An 18,558-nucleotide genomic window follows, 5' to 3' on the forward strand; every position below is an offset into this window, starting at 1 on the left:
TTTTATTTCCATCATGTTATTTATGAACTAATTTTATTTATCTAGGGATTAATGTAGTCACTGGGATTTATATTTAATTTTATTATGATATTCTATTGATACTTCTACTATATTCTAATATATATGATATTTGTTTAATGCTGGTAAATATTTGATCACTATTTACTTGATTTAATGGTTTTGATTCAAAATTCAAAAGATGAGAATTGAATATGCTATCATTATATAGACATAGGTTGCATATTGGACGAAAGTACCTATATGACTTATGTAGTAAATAGGTTTCTTTGCTTAATGCCTTCTATATGTCAAGTTTATCACAGAAATGTAGAAAACTTGCATATAGACTCAGATCTTATATCTTGAAAAAGAATAGGATTCGATTATATTAACCTGCTATTAGAATAGGAAGAAGAGATTTAGAATTGATTAGTAAAATTAATAGAATGAAAAGTTGATGAAATTAATTCCTAGGCTTTTTATTATTGATTAGTTGATTCACTCTTTTGTTTTCAGTTATTTAAATTCTCTTCGTAGTTTAGAGTATTCATTTCAGTTTTAATTATTCATCTAAATTTTAAATCACCAAATAGAATTTGAAAATCAATTAGTGGTATTTGGAAAGTAGTCTTCGTGGGATCGACACTCTACTTATTATATATTACTTGATTCGACCATGTATACTTGCGTGTAAATTTTCATAGATCACAAGCCTTGAAATTCATAAAGACAAGCACTTTCTTTACGAATTTCTTTAAGAAAACTTATGATTTTGAGAACTAGAGAAGGATGTTAGAGAGAGATTTGAGAGAGTGATCAAATCTATCAAACATCTAATAGAACTCTTTTATAATGTAGGCACCGTCATTAAGTCAAACCAATAGAATTATATTTTTTTTAAAACTATGTGTCTGTACGGACACATTAGGCGACACTTCATCTGTCTATAGGTGACACGTTGCCTGCTGGGCAACGCCTCCAAGGAGACCATGCAACCCCACCGAGGCAAGTCAAAATTCTTAAAATATGGCTGCACCTGATCGTATTTTGGCCAAGAAACTAATTTTTCCAACACCAACTGATCGTATTTTGGCCACAACTCTCGATATAACCTAGATTTGGACGATTCAAAAAGTTATGGAAAGCTAAGAAAAATATCTACAACTGTTATTTCTGCCAAAATTCCCAAAATATGGCTGCAACAATGTCAAAATCGCGCATGAAGTTTCAGCTCTAGCTCTGGCTCGGGTTCAGACTCCAACACTTTTTTTTTTTTTTTTTTTATGAAAATACAACACTTTCGTATAATACCAAAAAAATCAAATTAAAATAAAATTTTCCATCATTTCAATATCAAAGAGGCAAATGCACTATTTGATTCAAGCATAAAGCTTGAAAAGAACAATGGGAGAGAGTGAGATTACACCACCACAAACACAAGAATATATACATAAGAACACTTGATAGAGTCCAATAAAAGATTGAGATAGAGAAATGCAAACCCTAGTTGTGATGTCCCTACGTCCCTAAAGTAGGGTACGTCTGCCACATACTCATAATACCAAGGTTTACGAGTATGTTAATCACTTGACCAAACGAATTAAATATAGTAATAATATGAAATACAAAAAAAATTAGAACTTTTTTATAATCTTATTAATAGAAACTATTACATGTATGAATAATTTACATTTAAATATAGCAATACAAAAAAACCATAAACCACTATTGCATTGCTACTGAGCCCATGCTCCAAAAGTTTCCCAACATCTAAAGCCACACTTGGAAAAAGGTTGGAAAATAACATAATGAGCTAACGCTCAATAAGTAAATCTCATGCATACACATACACATGAATGTCATGACTTTGACGTGCACATATACTCATGTGTGGACTTATAATACTTGTGCATTTCATTTATTGTTCATGCACTTTCAAACTTTACTTTAATGCTTTTTCTTTTACTTTCACATTTTTATGAGCCCATTATCTTTTGTGCACATTGTTAGCCAATGCCTGCAGGGCTTGTTACACATATGATATAAAATCTCATGGGTTCTCCTCCTGCTAGCCATCATCACAGCTGGGCTCATCGTATTACTCATTTCATTGTTTCTATAGCTATCCTACTTATTACACATATAAATGGAGGAGAAAGACGTGAACATGGCAAACATACATGAATGGTCAACTTTGACCTAGCCCGCACTAGTGGGCTGCCACTATAAGCCTTATAGACCTCCGTCGACCTTCATCTTCTTTACTGAACTTACTTAATTGCTTTATCGAAACAGTGGCACCCTTTTTAACATCTTATTATCACTTTGCTTAAGCCTTGTTGTCATTAAAATGTTTAACTTTACATAAGACTTTTCAAAGCATTTCATAACTTTTATCACATTCTTATGCATGGTCTTATATCACATAACTGTACATGCCATGCGTACATGATGATCACTACAAGAATTTTGAGTATATATTACATTAAGATATTACACATTTGTTAAAGCGTTATTATTGATATAGCTATAAAAATAAAAGGGCTGAAATTTTTGGCGCCAAGTGAAATACTAAATGCCGCCTGTTACTTTTTTTTTATTTTTTATTATTTTACACTACTCTCGTTCTCTCTAAGCTGAACGAAAAAGGTAAAACAAAAACCCTCTTGCTGAATATGGGTTTCTCTAACACCTAAATCCCTCATTCTCACCATCTAGCTTCTCTCACGATCCACCAAATCTGTTACCAGAAAAAGGATCTCAGCAAAACCACACGACAGCCTCTTCTTCTCTCACGATACAACCACCCACCCTCTTCCTCACGGCGTCGTTCTCCTCCACCGGCGGTCAGATCGGTCTACTCCGACCTCACGAAGTCGCTCTCCACCCCATCGACTCGACTTAGCAAACATCAAAGGTACTCTTTATTATCCTAACCTCACTCTAGTAAGTTTTCTGTTGTCCACCCCTAGTCAAGACAAGTCGTTTTTACATGATAGTTTAATGTTCTGTTTTTTCCAATAAAATCTATGAAGAGAAGAGAATAAATGTTAGTGAACTGGTATCATGGAATTTGGTTATGAGATTGTTACCTTTGGAGTAAGAAAATGAATAAGTTGCATTTTCAGCCCCATTTCGTATGGACAGATAGGAGCTTTGCTCAGTAATATTATATTTCTGTCTTATCTCTCTCTATATATACTCATCAATGGGTTCTTACTCCTCAAAACAATTAACGATGTCCCTACTAAAGCAAGAACCCAAGCAACCTAGCTGCTCAAGAAGCCGTACTTCTCTGTGAGTTTTCTTTTCCTTTTATTTTTTTAGATTTCAGTTTAATATCAAGAAAACATTTGAATATATCAATACATATATTTGTTTGTGTTGGAATTGTTTCTAAGGGAGAGGATATAGTGAGAAAAATTAGAGGTTGTAAGCATTTGAATACAAGAAAGAGCAAAGAGCTTTTATGTGTTAAGAGAGAAACTTTTGAGAGCACAAATGTTGTGAAAATGTTGGTTCTTGCTGCGTGTTGAAGAACCTGTTTGAAAATTTCTTGTTCTTAATTCATTTTTGTGCATATCATATATTTATAAATATATATACTGAGTGTCGTTATTCCTCTTAGGCCAACAATGGTTAGGACTTCCAATGGTTTAGCTCGATAGTTCACCGTTTTTAACACTTGTCTTTGTCTACCTCTTTTATTGTTTGAATCTTGTAATCGATCCCTATGTGTCAGAGAAACTTAACATTTTGATTTTGGGATTGGGGTCGTGAGTTATTCTCACTGCTGTCTGGTGTTGTTTTCTGGTTTGCTGGTGTAGTTTTCCTTTTAACAGGGGTGTGCATTGTTGTAGGCATTGTGAACACTAATATAGAAAATTATTGAGGTGGGTCTTCTTAGTGTTTGTTTTCCAATTGAACAGTTCAATCTTCATATGTTTAATTTTGTTTGAGTTATGTGATTGTTGAAAAAAAAGTTTTGAGTTATGTGTTGCATATTTAGAGTGCTTTTCTAGTAAAATGAACTATACTGAACTTAGAGACAAAACATTTGGTATAGGTGCTGCTTAGAGATCCATTCGATGACAATGTAATCCCCATTGTAGAGGAACTTCAAAGACATTTACCTTTAACAAGATCCATTCCTAAAGGCCATGGTGAAGAAGAAGAGAAAGCCTCAGGGGTACGAGATGACACTGAAACCAGCGAAGAAAATGGTATGCCAATGCATGATGAAATTATAGTTTTATGCTTAGTTTCCTTGTCTGGTTCTTGTGCTTACATTGAACCTTGAATGTGGCATTGCTAGAACAAGTGTTAGAATACGCTTTCTTTTTATATTAAGCTATTTGTATGCTTTCTTGTTATCATTTTAGATTATCGCTTGAGCTTAATATTTATGATGGTTTTGGATACCTTGTGTCATGCAATGCAGAGTTTCCATTCGAATTCTGGGCCTTAGAAGTTGCACTAGAAGCTATTTGTAGTTGTCTTGATGCTCGCACAAGAGAATTGGAAGCTGAAGCTTATTCAGCTTTAGATGAGCTGACCTCCAAGGTAACAGAAAGTAGTTCTTTTGCCCAAAACATAAGAAGTTAAATATAAGTGACCATAATTTATGTGCCATTTTGAAAGGTTTTTAGCCTAAGCTCTTTCTGGCCTATTAGTGTATTCCATTGCCAGAGCCAAACCGATTGTTTTCTTAAGTTATGAACAATAGAGTTGTCTAAGATGATAGTGGGAGTTGTAAAAAATTGAAATGCATGATTCTGATTTCATAGCATGATTATAATATAAACAACAAAGATGCTCTGTTTGTTCAAATAGATTTGAATGATTAATCTTAAAGAAATTTTATTTGCTTAATTGGTTGACCATTAGACTTGTTCAACACAACTGTAGGCCATCTTTTTCATGATTTTTTTTGAAGTATCTAATTTGCTATATGGTTTGAGCAATTCTTATAAAAATAAGCATAAACATATCTGGAGACAAATCGAACATTACAAGAAGCACAACATCAGTATTTTTAGGTCATGTTTGGAATGTGAAATTGGATTGGATTAAAAAATATAAGGTAAAAAACATAAAAGAATGAATAAAATAATAATTTCTGAATGATAAATTAGAAGGAAACAAGTTGGGTATAAAGTTGTAATTTTTTTTCTTATCATTGAAATATATGAAGACGAGGATTAGATAGATTGAAAGGATCTCAAGATCTTACTCTGTGCATTTGATTTCTTGTTCTTTTCTATTATTGGCTATATATTAATGTATTCATTATTGATGAGATTTAAGTGTTGATCATATGTAATTATTCCATTCAACTGATACAATGTAAACCATGTGCTTGTGAAAATACCTCAAAGAACCATGTTTATGTTGCTGCTTCTACTTTTTGAAATTATTAAAAACATGTATAATGTACACTTTGTGAGATGTTTAGATTTAGTTCTTTGTCTGTACCAGCTTATCTATTTTAATTTATAACTAGAAAATATTATTATATTCCATATTGAGCTTTTTCTTGATCTCACTTTTATTTATTCTTATAATTTGAACTTGTGTAATGGCATACAAGCTACTGGTTTAATGGCACATAATATGTATTTTGCTATTGGCTTTGGTGTATTTTGTTACTGGTTTGTGTTATTTTTTTTACTGCTACTGTTGGTCTATTTTGCTGCTATTGTTGATCTATTTTTTAAAATTTGGTAATTTAATCATGCCACAATTTCATAGGTCAAATTACTTTAACATATACCTTGTTTCCTAGTAGTGCATACAATGGAATAAATTACCAAATTTAAAAGAATAGATCAGGTAATGGACGAGTTTTGTGTCATAAACATCTGGTTTTGGTAATGGTTTTTTTATGGATTAGTTGTTGCTCTGCTGGTTTTGGTTATATTAATAATTATTGGTCTATTCTTGTGTAAACCCAATGGCAACAATAAAAGTATAAAGTTTTTCAATGTCTAAGAATTTTTAAGCTTGTTGTAGAGTTTAATTTTTCCCCTTTTCTTTTTTTGTTGATGCAGGACAGACAAACCAGTCTGGAATTCTGTGAGTATTGCTCACCATGTCCTCTCCTTACAATCAGCCTTGCAAATTGTCTTTTTTTTTTTTTTTTCTTTCCTTTTTACTGATGTAATGTATCTTCCATTTGGGACATATTTTGGAAAATGATTTAATTGGTAGTTTGTGATTAGAAGCTGTAGTGGAGATTGTTTCTGTCATACATTAAAGATTCGTACTAGCTTCTCTTTAGTTACTTTTATATTGTCACTGCAGATTGGGATTTTCACATTTGTCACTGCAGATCATGATCTCTGTTTTAGGCTCCTGTTAGTGGTATCTTTTATGCTCTGCAACTAGTTTTGTTTTCTGTTTTGTATTCTTCTACATTATTAGTATATTTGTTATCTTATATAGTCAATTGACTATAGTACAATTAAAAGGGATTTTGTTTTAATCTTTCTAAATATCACTATGAGTGTAAATAGAATTATTGATCACATGTGTTGATGCTTGAAATTCTCTTATTTGGATTAAATTAATTGGTTAATTCAAAAATTAATCCAAGGATGTATGTAAAAACACGTTTTAACAGATTGCAGAAATGCTTAAACAGATGTATGATTTGTGTAAACAGAATTACTTAATCAGAAACGAAAAAATAAAGGACACACGAATTTTTACGTGGTATCAACAACCTTTGCAGGTTGTTACTAATCCACGGGGCCACGCCCAGAGAATGAAGTTTATTAGATAAGAATTATTCAAATTACAATCACCAATTGACTTATACAATCTTAAAGACTCCCTCTTTAAATTGTCCCAATCCCAGCAATTTGACACTTCCTAATAACACTTCCAAATGACTCAGAAACTTGAACTCCCTTCAACTTCTGGTCCGTGCACTAATCATCCCGAAGAGTGACTCACACTACAAGCTTCTCCCGAAGCTCTTAAACAAGGTGTCCTTGAGAGTTTTACCTGCAAAACAGTTAACAAAACATATGCAAGAAAAATAGAAAACAAAACACAAAGAGCTCTAGAACAAAAGCTCTCTGCACATGAAAACGGCACTTCAACAAAATATGAAATCAATCTCTGAAGTGAGAACCTAATCGTCTAGGTCAGAAGCTTTTATAGAGAAACAAAAGCATAAATAATGAATATTCACCATTGATTACTTGATGCACAAGATAATTCTAAATAGGGTAAATATCCACCTGTTTAGACAGAACCGGATTCTGCTGGAACCAAAAATACCCAGACTTTCCTAACCGAGACAAAAAGAATAAATGACAAGAAAATTTCCAAGATAATTCCAGATTTATTCTATATACGGAAAGAGACATTACAGCAGAGAATATTACACAATAAACAGGATTTAATCAATAAATACAATATTAATTTTGACTAAAAACAAAAATGCCAATAAACTAAAAATAGAAACAAATCCCTCAAAATCGGGATTTTACAATCTCCCCCTTTGGCACTTTGGAAGACAAAATTAATATAACACTCCTGCAAGAAAAACAAGTTAGTGATTACCAAATAAAACTCCCCCTGCGAAAAAGCATAAGTAATCAAAAACAAGTAATCATAAAAAACTCCCCCTCAAAAAGTAGAGGGTCCAGAGTTTGATGTTCACAAAAACTTAATAAAACATAAACCAGGAGTGTGCTTCTCCCCCTATTTGTATGTCAAAGTACCAAAGAAAAATATAAAAGACCCCAATAGACCAATGTTGTATGGCAAAATAAACAAACAAAATAAAAACAGTGGTCAAAAATTTGAAGCACGGGTGACAAGCAGCCGTAGGTCATGAATGGACTGCTGGATGATGGCAAACTTTGTGTGAAGATCAGTCATACTAGAATGAAGGAACGCCAATTCAGTAGCCACAACAAGTGAATCTGTTGGGACAGAATCAGGGGGCAGGTCCTCTGATGCGAAATTGAGTGACTGAGGCTTCACTTTCTTGGCGCTTGGTGCTTCGCCAGACTCAATTGAAGAACCACCTGATCGGAATGAAACGGCAGTAGAAGCTAGGACCAAGTCTTCGGTCTCCAGTTTGATGTCATCATTCTTCATGCTAAGAATCTTATAAATGAGATGGGGAAATGGCAAATTAAGAGACTTACGATTACCTCTGCGGAAACCAACAATTTGATCAAAAATGTGTTTCGCCAGATCAACTTCTATGCCTGTGCCAACTTTATAGAGGAATGCGGCCAGGTCAAAAGAAATGGTGTTAGTGTGAGATGTAGGCTTCCAGTTGGAAGTGGCGAACTTGTGGAGCACAGCATACATATTTGTCAGGTTGGTGACCAGCAGAACAGTGTTGGGAGACCACTGCATTTGTTGTCCCACGAGCTCGGACAATACTTCATCACGATCAAGTGTTTCAGCAGCTTGGTCTTCAACAGTTGCAATCGGAATTTGGAGTGCGATTGCAATATCTTTAGGAGCGAAGGAGTACCATTGTCCGCGGACATAAACCTTTTCGAAGTGAGGGGACTTTGGAGCAAGCACATCATGGGTAAGATTGGCATAAAACTCCTTCACAACACGCTCCACATAGCCAGAAAGCTTTACCAGGGACCCAACCCACTCACGGGTTTGAAGCAAGATGAGAACTCCGAAGGACCTATGATCACTAAGAAAAAAATTCCTCTCGGGAAGGAACTTACGATGGGCATACAGCATCATATCTCGTTCATTATCATTATAACAGAAGGAATAAGAGTGAGGTTGAAATTTTACCACTGACTTAGTAAGAGGAGTACCAGACCGAGAGATGGGTTTCTTGCCTTTTCCCTTGGATGAGGGTTTTGTTACCACAAGACTGGGAACAGCGGCGACAGGGCTTGGGACTGTGTCCACATCTGGATCAGACGACGCAACATCTTCCTCTGCCCTTGGCTCAGATTCGGTGGCTGATTCTTCTGGTTCCTGAGACAGCTCTTTGTCAGAAGCCACTTTCTCTGGGATATCTTCTGTGGATTCTTCAGCCACTGTTTCTTCTTCTTCATCTGCCTCAGAAGTGGACGGTGATGGTGGGTTGTCCTTGAGACGTTTCTTGACTGAGGATAGAGGAGAGACAGTCGATTCGGAGAGCGTTTTCCTCTTCAAAACACCTTTGGCATATGTCTTTGGTGGGAGAGACGACTTCTTTGGTGGAGAGGGTTCGACAGACCCTTTTTCGGATGCCCTAGTCTTTTTGGTTGGAGCGCTCTGAGAAGAAGGAATAACAGATTCCTTTTCGGTCACCACCCCTTTAGGTGGTGGTGACGACACAGGGACAGCAGCAGCAACATCGGGGAACACCAGAGGAGTCGCTGTGGGAACCAGAGTTGTCTGCTTACGCGGCTTCATTTTGGGTCTTGTCCCCGCAGATGAACTAGGCGTCGAGACGGACTTGGGAAGAGCAGAGGCAGACGACAAGGCTGTGCTGTCAGGTGTTTCAGACAGAGGTTTCAAGAGATTGGTTGGAGTTTTCTTTGAGTGTGCTCCTCTGGTCCTCACCATGGTATCTATAACTCAAGAAGAAAAAAAAAAAAAAAGACAAGAAATAACAGCCAAGAAGATGAAGAAGAATTAGAGAAATCGTGTGAGAGAGACAAGAGGAAGAAACCTTTATATAAAGGACCAAACCGATCGTGACCTTTCCATTACTCAAAATGGACGGTTAATTGCCCAAAAATCTGTCACATCTCTCTGAAATAACTGCTCAAATCTCATATGGAAGTGATGTTTCCTTTTTCAAAAAAATTTCTCATTAAGACCAAATATCTTCATCATGGCACACGATCTCCTTTCTCCCTTCCTTTACAATTTTCTTTCCCTTTTTATTTCAAAAAATACAACAATAGAAGAACATAAAAGGAAACCGAATTTAATGGTGAAGATCATGACACAATAAGAGAGATCAAACCCTAGCCATACGATTTCAAAAAAAAAAAAAAAAACCACATCAAAGACTTTAAGCAACACAATATTCTCAATCAATTCACGAGAGATGCCAAGAATTTAAAAAAAACCTGAATAACTTGGTATATTGAAAAGAAACTCATCAAAGCAATATTCATAAAACCAAGATTCGGTCAAGACAATTCCTCCATATTTCCTTTTCCTTTTTTTATTTTTTTATTTTTTTTATTTTATTTTTTTAAAATTTAATAGAATAAAACTAATCAAATACAACTTGAATTATGGGCACGTGACAAACAATCTGAACAATCAATGAGAGAATCATGTGTGTATGAGAACCTTAAAATAAAAAACCTTGTGAAGATGAAGTCTTGAGCAATACCTGAACACAAATCAAGTACAATCCAGTTACTAAGCATATTTCAAAATGAATCAAACACTATGTGAACATTTATTATAAATTTTTATTTTTCCTTTTTTTTTTAAAATTCGGTGAATCACAACTTCAAGCATATGCGTGTGAGAGTGTAGCAAGGGAACATTGCCCAATTTGACAGAAAGTCTCTTTCAAAAATTTGTACCCTATGAAGACGCTCTCACACTTACCCTAGTGGTAGCCCTTTTCTATGGTAGAGTATCCTCTTCATAACTCCGAATTACAAAGTTCCAACTTACTCAAAGATGGCTTTCACACACTAGGAAGGTAGCTCTATTCATTCATAGGAACTTGAAATTGTGAAACACTAAACACCACTGTCACATAAACCAATGCTTGATTCACAAAAATATACTACGAAGGGATTGCTATTTGATTTTACTCTAGGCATGCAAATCAGGAATTCATACAACACAGGATAATTTATTCTAAGTCATACACACAGATTCTCAAAATGTTTGAACAGATTCTAAGCTCGTGCCAACAACCAAGAACCAATACTTTAAACAAGACAAACTCCCAAGGATTTTCTGAGGGAGTCAAACCTAACTGAATCCAAGGCCTTGGTGAAAATATCTGCAAGTTGTTTTTCAGTTTCAATATACTCAAGCACAAGAGTTTTATTCTCAACTAATTCTCTTATGAAATGGTGTCAAATATCAATGTGCTTAGTCCTAGAGTGTTGTACCGGATTTTTTGAAATGTTGATGGCACTTGTGTTATCACAAAAAACAGTTAAGGTGTCAAGATCAAACCCATAGTCTTTCAGCATTTGTTTCATCCATAAGAGTTGAGCACAACAACTTCCAGCAGCAATGTATTCTGCCTCAGCAGTGGAGAGGGAGATCGAGTTTTGTTTTTTGCTGTGCCATGACACCAAATTGTTCCCTAGATAGAAACATCCCCCACTAGTACTCTTTCGATCATCGGTGTTGCCAGCCCAATCTGCATCACTAAAACACACAAGAGTGGGATTAGTTTCTTTGGTGTACCAAAGCCCATAATCAGTTGTTCCATGAACATATCTAATTATTCTTTTCACAGCCTTCACATGAGATTCCATTGGATTCCCTTGGTACCTGGCACACACACCAACACTATAACACAAGTCAGGTCTACTAGCAGTGAGATAAAGCAAACTACCAATCATACTCCTATAAAGTGTAGGATCAACTTTGACACCATTCTCATCTTTTGTGAGTTTAGTTGTGGTGCTCATTGGTGATTTTGCAAATTTTGAGCTTTCAAGACCAAATTTCTTGACCGAATTCTTTGCATATTTGCTTTGACTCACAAAAGTGCCTTCCTCCATTTGCTTTACCTGCAGACCTAGAAAAAACGTTAGTTCACCCACCATACTCATTTCAAACTCGTCTTTCATTTGTTCCACAAACTTTTTCACTTCTGACTCAGAGGTACAGCCAAAAACAATGTCATCCACATAGATTTGAGCAATTATGATATGTGAATTAACAGTCTTGATGAACAATGTTTTGTCAACTCCTCCCCTTTTGTACCCATGTGACACCAAGAAATTTGTAAGTTTTTCATACCATGCCCTTGGTGCCTGCTTGAGCCCATAAAGAGCTTTGTCTAGCTTGTAGACATGGTCAGGTGCATGAGGGTCTTCAAACCCTTTAGGTTGTTCAACATAGACCTCCTCATTTAAAACACCATTCAAGAATGCGAATTTCACATCCATTTGAAACAACCTGAAACCAATCAAACAAGCAATAGAGAGTAACAAACGTATAGATTCCAGTCTGCAACTGGGGCAAATGTTTCATCAAAATCTATCCCTTCCACTTGTGTGTATCCTTGTGCCACCAATCTTGCCTTATTTCTTATGATAGTACCAAATTCATCAAATTTATTTTTAAAGATCCATTTAGTACCAATAATATTTGTGTCAAGTGGACGGGGCACAAGATTCCACACTTTATTTCTGAAAAATTGCTCCAATTCTTCCTGCATAGCCTCAATCCAATTAGCATCAGTTAATGCCTCTTTCACATTTTTAGGCTCAAAATTGGATAAAAAACAAGCAAAACGAGAAACATTACTAAACCTCTTTCGTGTCACCATGCTGTCTTTAGGATCCCCCAGAATTAAATCTGATGGATGGTTTAGTTTGACTCTGCTAGAAGGTTCTTTTCGAATCTCATCAGATATAATACCTGGAAACCTTATTTCTGTCTGTTCAGTATCTGTGTCATCAGACTCAGGATCTGTAGATACAGATGTTCCGGAGGTTCCCACAGCATGGTCATGAACAGGTTCACCGTCAACTTGCTCATCGGATTCGTCCACAAACCTGTCAATTTCTTCTTCTGTAGAAAATTCAGAGAAATCTCGAACATCATCAATAACAACATTAATTGACTCCATAACAGTTTGGGTTCTCATGTTATACACACGATAAGCCTTACTATTAGTGGAGTACCCAAGAAATACACCCTCATCACTTTTGTTATCAAATTTTCCCAGATGTTCTCTATCCCTCAAAATGTAACAAGCACATCCAAACACATGAAAATAAGCAACACTTGGTTTTTTACCTTTCCAAATTTCATATGAGGTTTTAGAGGTACCTGGACGAAGAAAGACACGATTTATGATATAGCAAGCAGTACTAATGGCTTCAGCCAATAGCCTCTTAGTTAGTTTCTTGCTATTCAACATTACCCTAGCCATTTCTTGCAGGGTACAATTCTTCCTTTCCACTACGCCATTCTGTTGAGGCGTTTTAGGAGCTGAGAACTCATGAGTTATACCTGCAGCCTTACAAAATTCATCATAGACCGAGTTCTCAAACTCCTTCCCATGATCGCTACGTATGCGCAAAATTTTTCCAATTGTGCAATCTTTTTCAACCTGCAACTTAGTACACAAGGTTTTAAACGCATCAAACGTATCTGATTTTTCCCTTAAGAATTCAACCCATGTGTATCTAGAAAAATCATCCACACACACAAATATATACCTCTTACCATTCAAGCTTTCAATTTGAATTGGACCCATTAGATCCATGTGAAGCAACTCTAGCACTTTCGAAGTATTAATGTCAGAGACACTTTTATGAGTGCTTTTTAGTTGCTTACCAAGTTGGCATTCTTTGCACTTGCCTTCAGTTTCCTTACCCAAACTAGGTAAGCCACGAACAATCCCTGCATGAGACAACTTTTTCAACAGTTTAAAGTTTATATGCCCAAGTTTGGCATGCCACACATCAGTATTGTTACCTAAGGCAGAATAACACATGAAAGAGGGTAATATGGTATAACAATTGTCTCTAGACCTGTACCCTTCAAGAATTTCCTCACCATCTTGATTTACCACAACACAATTTTCTTTATCAAAGTTGACCGTGAAGCCTTGGTCACAAATTTGGCTAATGCTAAGGAGATTAGCCTTAAGTCCTTCAACAAGTAAAATTCCTTTAATTCTAGGTAACCCATCAAAATCAAGAGTACCTATTCCAAGAACATTACCTTCAATACCATTACCAAACGTGACTGATCCACAATGCATAGGTCTTATGTCAGTGAGAATTGTCTTGTTACCTGTCATATGTCTAGAACAACCACTGTCAAAATACCATAAGTAAGACGAAGGAAGTCTATCATCACAAATTCCAGCAAAACATTTTGTCTTTTCAATCCAAACATTTTTTGATTTAGATCTTTTCACTTTCATGTTTTCTTTGAAATAATTCAATTTTTCAAAGTATTTGTTTTTAGCAAAATTCATGAGAGTGAAACATCTTGGTCTAATATGTCCCTTTCTCCCACAGAAGTGACATGTGGGAATAAACACAGTATTCTTACCTTTGTTCTTACGACCAGTGAACCTTTTTTCTGTAACAACAGGTTTGTTTTCTGTTGAGTCAGACACTATACCTGTGGGAGCAGAACTTTCAGGTGCCAATAACTCTGCAGAAACAAACACAGTTTTTTGCACTTTTTGAGAACTTGAGGCTCCAAGTCCTATGTGCCCTTGTTGACCTGCATTCTGAATTTCCTCAAAAACAGTAGATCCAGGGTTAAGCATTCTAACATTCTTATTGAGATTCTCAAGATCTTTTGTCAATTTGCTTATTTCATTAATTTTCGAATTAATATCATTTTCAAGCAATTCATTTTGATCAACAAGTATTTTAATCTCAGCAGAAAGTTCTTTGTTCTTACTAACCAATGATCGATTCTCAGAACACAATTTCTCCCATGATTCATACAATTTTTTGTATGCTTCTCCTAGAGACTCATCATTTAGATCGAATTCATCATTATCCGAGCTTTCACCTTTGGTACAATTGTTTAGGCACACCATTTTGGCCTCTCTCAATGTTGACTCAGAAACGCTGGTTGTGAATGCAACGTTCTCTTTTTCCTCTTCACTGTTATCCGAGTCTTCGTCACTCCATGTAACGATCATACCTTTCTTGTTCTTTTTGAGAGTGTTTGCACATTCAACCTGGATGTGCCCAAAGCCTTCACATTCCCTGCACTGAATACCCTTTTTGTTAGAGAAAGAGGGTTTAGAGTAAGAGAAATTACCTCTAGGAGCCTTTCCAATGGTTTGCCTATTCCCAATCTTTTTCATGTATTTTTGAAATTTTTTTGAGAGCAAAGCCATTTCATTATCACCATCTCCCTCATCAGGAGTCTCCATCTCCGTGCTTTTGAAAGCAATCATTTTTTCTTTTTCTTTTGATGGGTTAGGTTTGTCCTTTTGACGAATCTTTTGGTTAAGCTCAAAAGTTCGTAGTGATCCCATCAACTCTTCCACCTTCATGTTGCTGAAATCTTTTGCCTCTTCCATTGCTGTGAGCTTTACATTAAACCTGTCAGGTAGAACTCTAACAATTTTCCTAACAAGAACAGAATCATCAAGTTTCTCACCCAAGGAAAAATATTCATTAGCAATATCGGAAAGTCTTTCATAGAATTCAGTTAAAGTCTCAGAATCAGACATTCTGAGATCATCAAACCTAGTTTGAAGCATAATGAATCGAGATCTCTTGACATCAGCTGTTCCTTCAAATTGAGTTTGAAGGATTGTCCAGGCTTCTTTAGCAGAGGTGCAAGTGGAAACAAGCTTTATAAAACTTTCTCCAACACCATTGAATATGGCGTGAAGAGCTTTATTATTATAGCTAGATAATTTTTCTTCTTCTGTGTCCCATACAAGTTCAGACTTTACAATTGTGCTTCCATCTTCACCTTTTTCAATAGGAGGTGACCATCCAGACAAAATTACTCTCCATGCTTTCTCATCTTGAGCTTTTATGAAGGCTCTCATCCTAACTTTCCAATATGGATAGTTTGAGTCATTTAGCAATGGAGGTCGAGACACCGAACTACCTTCTGTAAAGAAAGACATCTCACACAAATCAAATCAAACGGAAAATAACCACAAGATCTCACTAAGAGTTTAGTGAACCGCTCTGATACCAATTAAAATTCTCTTATTTGGATTAAATTAATTGGTTAATTCAAAAATTAATCCAAGGATGTATGTAAAAACACGTTTTAACAGATTGCAGAAATGCTTAAACAAATGTATGATATGTGTAAACAGAATTACTTAATCAGAAACGAAAAAATAAAGGACGCACGACTTTTTACGTGGTATCAACAACCTTTGCAGGTTGTTACTAATCCACGGGGCCACGCCCAGAGAATGAAGTTTATTAGATAAGAATTATTCAAATTACAATCACCAATTGACTTATACAATCTTAAAGACTCCCTCTTTAAATTGTCCCAATCCCAGCAATTTGACACTTCCTAATAACACTTCCAAATGACTCAGAAACTTGAACTCCCTTCAACTTCTGGTCCGTGCACTAATCATCCCGAAGAGTGACTCACACTACAAGCTTCTCCCGAAGCTCTTAAACAAGGTGTCCTTGAGAGTTTTACCTGCAAAACAGTTAACAAAACATATGCAAGAAAAACAGAAAACAAAACACAAAGAGCTCTAGAACAAAAGCTCTCTGCACATGAAAACGGCACTTCAACAAAATATGAAATCAATCTCTGAAGTGATAACCTAATCGTCTAGGTCAGAAGCTTTTATAGAGAAACAAAAGCATAAATAATGAATATTCACCATTGATTACTTGATGCACAAGATAATTCTAAATAGGGTAAATATCCACCTGTTTAGACAGAACCGGATTCTGCTGGAACCAAAAATACCCAGACTTTCCTAACCGAGACAAAAAGAATAAATGACAAGAAAATTTCCAAGATAATTCCAGATTTATTCTATATACGGAAAGAGACATTACAGCAGAGAATATTACACAATAAACAGGATTTAATCAATAAATACAATATTAATTTTGACTAAAAAAAAAAATGCCAATAAACTAAAAATAGAAACAAATCCCTCAAAATCGGGATTTTACAATGCTTTAAACCTTTGAAAAATGGCACTACTAAATTTCTTTTTATTTAAGTCTTTTAACTCTAAAGCTAAAATGGTAGCTACAAAGGGGATATCTCCCAAACACTAGGAGCCTAAGACAATTGGCATCTAATTATATTTCTGAATGCTTTGTGCATTTTCATTGGTACTATTCTATTATGCAATGTCCTATCTAATATTTGAATTTGATGAGTATGGCTTTGTTTTTCCATGAAATAAAGTTAGTATTCGATTCCCTAATGTGCAACAAATAAATCATGGTGATTAAGTTGTGAAATCCTCCCCCCTCATCCTTTTTTATAAGTTTTTTTCATATGATATTTTAAATATAGTATTTTTTTTTCTTATCACAGTAGTGGGATTGGAGGGATCTCTCAATATTTGGCAACCAAATTTGATTCAAAATGTCAGGGCATCACCATCACTCCAAGCTCAAAGGGTCAATTCTCTCTCTTCTGCTCAAGGATTGGCCACTCAAAGGCAAAGGCAAGCACATGTATGTGAATTTGCACAAGCTTAAATTCTTAATATTTTTTTTTAGTTTTTGAGTATGTTTTAAATCTGATCTATGATGCTCTGTTTTTTGTGCTATTTTTGCTCTCCAAGTGTTCTAGTTATTCACAATCATATGAGTAAAATATTTGTGCTATTGTGTGATGGATTTAGCTTAAATGGGTTTATTAATTTTGCAGGTATATACATTTGTGCTACAAGGGTTGTTTAACTATAGTTATAGGTCAAATTTTATATCTTTATCTAATTTTTGATGATTGATTTGGCTGGGTTTTGTGGTAACGTTGGCTTAGTTTTGTACCAATTCTGGTTTGGTTTTGTGCTGGTTATGGTATCTTGGAAGTGATTGTAGACATCTTTTTGCTTTCCTTTAGACCACACTTTTAATTTGTAACGTCATTGTAGACAAAACTTAATGTAATTCCTTAGTATTAAAAATGCATAATCTATATGATGTATACTTGTGCATAATCTATATTTATAATCTTAACAGATACCTTCTGGAGTACTATAAGTATAGATTCTAATGTTCGAGCTGCTGATGCAGCTCCTCAGAGCATTGAATAGGAGTAACATAGCCGGGAAACGCATAAAACATGAACCAAGCTGCCCTGGTAGAGCATGTCAAAAGTAAGCTTTCTTTCTTTCACTGGGTTGATGCCCTTATTTTCTTAGACATTCAGATTTCAAACGTTTATGAGTTTTATTGAATTAAGTAAATAAAAGTCTTGGTAAATATAATATCCTTTGATCTGGATATTGTTGATTAGTAGCTACTAGCTAGAGAAGCTTTCTCTATTTATTTGTTTAATGATAACTATGTTTAAACTTAAGAGACATTTGTACATGAGAATGGCCTCAAAATCGAATCAGTATAGGAATTGAAATGCTATGATTTTTTCACCAAATTAGAGTGTTGGAATGATTTTCTTCCTGAATTGGTTTTACTGTAAGATTATTAGGCTCAATTACTTCCTGCTGTCTTTTTGTTCATTTTATGTAGATTATTACCAAAAGTTTACACAAAACCAGAGATTTTTTCTCTATTTATATATATATTTAAAAATTTAGTTGCATCTGTGAATCTGTTTGATATTTGTGTAATAATCTCTTGTTTTCTTTCTCTCTTTGTTTTTGTGAGTTATTGTGTGACAGTTTGTACTTTTGGGCTCCAAAAAGATATCTGATTCAGTTCATGAAGTTTCCAATGCTTTACTGAA

At 35.2% G+C, this 18,558-nt stretch overlaps 1 long non-coding RNA gene across 1 annotated transcript; it reads left to right on the plus strand.

Annotated features, from left to right (window-relative positions):
• Window positions 1-4,387: 4,387 nt before the first annotated feature.
• LOC133802271 (uncharacterized) lies at window positions 4,388-17,591 on the plus strand. The gene is made up of 3 exons (XR_009877231.1): window positions 4,388-4,563; window positions 6,051-6,075; window positions 17,179-17,591. It is a non-coding gene; the product is annotated as an uncharacterized LOC133802271 (long non-coding RNA).
• The last annotated feature ends 967 nt before the right edge of the window (window positions 17,592-18,558 follow it).

The sequence above is a fragment of the Humulus lupulus genome, chromosome 9 (assembly GCF_963169125.1).
Source record: "Humulus lupulus chromosome 9, drHumLupu1.1, whole genome shotgun sequence".
In the NCBI taxonomy this organism is placed as follows: domain Eukaryota; kingdom Viridiplantae; phylum Streptophyta; class Magnoliopsida; order Rosales; family Cannabaceae; genus Humulus; species Humulus lupulus.